We start from the raw sequence: 4,841 nt of genomic DNA on the forward strand, positions 1-4,841 counted from the left end.
AGCTCGTCTCTACCCCAGGATGGGAAGGGAGGCTTTGCCCACGGACTGATTTCGCCAACATTTGTAGTTCTTCACAAAGGCTGGAGTCCTTTCTGTCACAGCCAGAGAGGAAATAGGTGAGAGCTGCAGGCTGCTTCTTTCCTCTTTCATTCTCTCTCATACTTCCCTCCTCCTTTTTGCTTCTCTGTCTCTGGGCTTAGCTAGAAATTCTGTTCCTTATAGCTTTGAAGGCATAGAGAGATGAATTGCTACCTGGTGTAAGAAATCCAGGAGGAGACTGCAAGTGAGCATTGCAAACCTTGATGGAAACAGGGTCTGAGCCTGGGTTGTGGTTGTCGTGGAGGCCTGTTGTCATGGTGACTGCAGATGGCAAAGGGAATGCAGGGGGAGAGGGAGCAGAGAGGATTGGTGGGGGGAGAGAGAGACAGAGACAGAGAGACAAGAGACTAGAGGAGAGAGTTGAGGGAAAAGACAGGAAGAAGGAGGCAGCAAGAGAGAAGATGCCAGAAGGAAAAGGGAAGAAGGAAAAAGTAGGAGAAAGAGGCAGTTTCCTGGAAGGAGGGACAGTTCTCTTTGAGACAGACATTGGAGCTGGAGCTGGGTGGATCATAGGGAACATTGTGGAATTGGAAAGAGAACATGGAGCTAGTGAAAGGGAAAAAGAGGAGGTGGCCAGGGGGAAAGGGGCTGAGGCAAGCTAAGGGGAAGAGACGGGAGACAGGAAGCAGAAGAGAAGATAAAAGAGAAGGCTGAGCACGAGGCGAGCAAGCTGGGAGCCGGGCTGGGAGGGGACCCAGCTCTCCTCTCAGAGTAATCCTTAATTATTGCCTGATGTTTTCCGTCTCTATCTGCTCTTTGATCTCCTGTGTTACACATTAAATATGAGCAACCAAATGTCTGCAACTCGTGTTTAAAAACTTGATGAGGGAGACTTCAAAGCGAGGAGAGGAACAAAAGCGGGAGGCGAGTGTGGCTTTCTGCGGTGCTGGCTGGCTGTCCCAGTTAGGTTAAATGCAGCCCCGAAGTCCTTCTCCACCACAGCCAGCTTTCTGGCCCCTCTCAGCATGGCCTGCCACGGTTAATGAGACCACAGCTTGGCTGGTCACCCACTGTGGACCCTCTTCTGCCACTGCAGCCCCTCCCAAGGATCACCTTGAACCTGCCCCTGGGGCCCCTTTCAGGGGGCCTGGCCTCTGCCATCCCCAGAGACCCTGAAGAGTTCGGCCAGGTGGGGTGAGGCCCATCGTCTCGGGCCAGGACGGCTGAGCTCCTGTGACATCCCTCCCCTCCCCACAAGCTGCAGGAGCAAACACTGAGTCCCTCCTGCTGCTCCTTCTCCAGACTTCCTCCAAGTGCCTGAAGTCCCAGAAGCTGCTGTATCTGACCTGATCTGCCGAGAACAGTGACCTAGTTACCCTCCTGGGGCTTCCATTCTCCTCTTATTAAATGCGGGGGCTGGCCTCGACTAGACCCTGATTACTTCTTCTCCAGGCTGGGGAATTCCCCTGGGGCCACCTTTGGGTGGTGGTCTCTGCACAAGCTTGGGCCCCAGGACGGAAGGCCTGACCCCTTCTGAAGCACAGGTCCTGACCTACGCAGGGCCTTCTCCACCCCAGTCCTCTGCTCTTCCTTCCCCAGAGCATTGAACCATGTCCACCATGCCTTTGAGAACTCAGTACCTGATGATGGAAGGTGGCCCATCATCATCTTCACATCATGATGACAGTGAAATGAGACTACAGGACAGGCTTTCCAACAGAAATGCTTAGATTTTGGGACTTTCTTTGTTTTGGAACATTTGTGTAGACATGAAAAATCTTGGGAAAGCCAAGCCTAAACATCAAATTCATTTACATTTCATTTACACTTTATATACATAGCCTGAAGGTAATTTTCTATACTATTCTTAATAATTTTGTGTATGAGAAATTTTTATGGTGTGGGATTTTTCCACTCATGCTACCATATCAGTACTCAATGAGTTTTGGAGTTTGTAGCAGTTTGGATTTTGGAATTTCAGATAAGCCATAGTCAACCTTCATCAATCATGAAAAACCATGTCTGCAGAGAAGGTAACAACTCACACCAAGGAAGGTAGTCTATGACTCCGTTGCTGGTTTTGTGTTTAGAAGGGGAGGTAGACCTACTGGTGACCCTCCAACTTTGCCCCAAAGGAAATACTTACTGTCAGTGGACCTGTGTGTGTGGAGGGGGACATTAATCTGGGGGCCAGGGCTGTAAATCTTGGCATCCATAGTTTTTCCTATCCATCATTCCCCAGAGCCCTGAGTGCTCCTGGTGAGGGGTCGAGACTTATGGTACTGCCTGGAGGAGCTAGGATTAAGGCCAGAGCTCACAGCTGGGATGGGCACAGCTCAAAGCTGCAGACAAATTGAGTATACTCTCTGGAGCATCTGAGGAGCATGGAGCTGGGCCACTTCTGGGCTGGCTCAGGGCCTCATCCTGAGGTCCTGTCCCTTAAATGCCTTTCGAGCCCCCTCCCCATCTGCAGACATCTCTGAATGACAGAGCAAGCCACCCAGTGCCAGGCCCTCTGCGGGTTGCCAACAATGACAGATGTTATTTTACAGAAAGTGGTCCTAGAGATAAGACATGCATAATCCGTCAGGGCTGTGGGGTGGAAAGCCGGGCAGACGAAGGGGAGGAAGGAGACTCTTGAGTGTATTTTTTTTCCAGCTGACTGGGTTGGAAAGACTTGGGTGGAACTCAAGGCTTTTCTTTTCTTGGCATTTTGGTGGCTTCCAGGTTGTAGCCATCTTGCCTTGGTCTCTGGGCTCATTACCACACTGATGATTCGTCCCAAGACAGGTGGACCCCTAGATATTCTTTCCTCAGAGGGGAGTCAGGAAATAGTAATGATGCTTCCAGGCCATCCTAAAGACCTCTGACAAGTGATCATGCAAGTGGAGACAAAGAAAGATGTAACATGGGGTTCTGCTCTGCATGACACAAGAAATGGAGTTTAGAAACTCCTTCTCACACAGTTGTCTGAGGCTAAATTGCTCCAGAGCACAGTGTGGGGTTCAAGGGCAGGCTCCAGGCCAGGCTTCACAGGTTATGTCTTGGACCTTCCCAAGTGAACTGGAGTGAGTTACATGATTTTCCTTGTCTTCATTTCCTCATTGGTGAACTGGGAGTCTCTACCGACCTACACTGTGATAGGTGTGGGTCACTTTCCTTTTTCTGATGCAAAGTAGTTGAAACTCAAAACATAAAGAGGAGCACTCAGAGCTTCAGAGAGTGCAATTCATGGCAATCCAGCTATGAAACAGAGACAGTACACTGGAAGGGAATGGTGAAAGAAGGCTGCTCTACAAGGACAGCCAGGAAGCAAGGAGAGAAAAGAGGAGCCAGGGACAAGCATGTAGCTCTTCCTAACAGTCCCTGTTTCCTAACAGCACACTCATTCAGGGGCTTGTCAATAAATTAATTCACTGATGAAATAGCAAGCACCCTCGTGGTCCAATCACCCAAAGGTGACATCTCCTAGCACATGAAACTATGGGAAGATATTTTAGATCCACACCATAGCAGAGGCCATCGCCTTGGGGTGAGCACCGAAGCAACAGGACAGTGCCTGGCACATAGTTTTCAGTCAATGTCATATAATATTTTGTGTCTTTCTTTCATTCGGTCACCCTGTACTCTCTGAGAGTGGTAGGATTATCATGCTAGCTTTCTTCTATGGAGAAAGGGAAATTTCCTCAGCTGGTATGTGAAGGAATCCCATCTTTTGTTACTTATCCCATGATGCCAGGTTGGTAGGGAACAAGAGTCGTTAGTCTTGATATTTGCAATCATCATTCATTTTATTCATCAATTATTTCTAGTTCTCTCTTGGACATAGCATAAGGATGCACTATATCTTATTTATGGCCATGTGACTCACTCTGACCCATAATACATGAGAAGTTATATATGCCATTTCTTAGTGAAGTTATAAACTCTAGGGGCTGCATTCTTTCTTATGCTAAACTAGTTGCGTAAGCATAGGGTGGCATGAGGTGGCTATCAGCCGGGGTCCCTGAGGAATCATAATGAGCAGAGCCCCATAACAAACTCTCTCTAACATGGAGAATCAGTGGGAACCAGCCTTAGCTGTGCTGACCCATTGAAATGTGCGAGCTACTTGTTAACACAGCACCACTAGGAACAACCTGGTCGATTTGCTGCAGATTAAGCTAGTGTGTCTGGAATGCTGAGCCTTCCTTCAGCTGGGGCCAGCTTTCCAGCTTTAGGAAGAGCCCAATTAGCTGGAAAGAAATCAACAATCCACTGCTGCTCTCTGGCTGCCCTCTATCATCAGCACAGGGCTGCTTTACTGCTTAGTGGCTGGCACTGAGCTCAGGGGGAGAAGTTGGGAACAGTAGAGGGGATGTCAGTGTGCTTGCTCTTGTTTCCCATTGCATTACTGTGACCACAAGCCTAAAATCCTCCTTCACTAAGGACTCCATTAAGTTCCTCGTATGAGCTGCCTACTATTGAAGATGGAGTAGGAAGATTGAGTTCCAAATACTACAATCAAGGTTGGTCGTGGTGGGTTTTGCTAGTCCTTGAGGTCTTGCATGGCTGGGGCTACCCCTTCTCTGGAGCTTGACCTAAGTCTGAGAGATTCTATGGGGCTGAGGGCCTGAGACTCCTTCCTGAGGCATGAGGCCCACAAGAGGCTTCCTCACAGCCTTCCATCCAAGAGAAGGGAAGTGAAAGTAACAGATGGACCCAGAGTCCAGCTCCGCTCAATCTCTAAAAGCCAGGCCTGGTGCCTACCTTGCAGGGCTTGGTGCAAGGACGAGCACAGGGCCCCTTGTTCACAAGTAGGA

Source organism: Octodon degus, unplaced genomic scaffold (genome assembly GCF_000260255.1).
Source record: "Octodon degus isolate 3935 unplaced genomic scaffold, OctDeg1.0 scaffold00036, whole genome shotgun sequence".
Classification (NCBI taxonomy): domain Eukaryota; kingdom Metazoa; phylum Chordata; class Mammalia; order Rodentia; family Octodontidae; genus Octodon; species Octodon degus.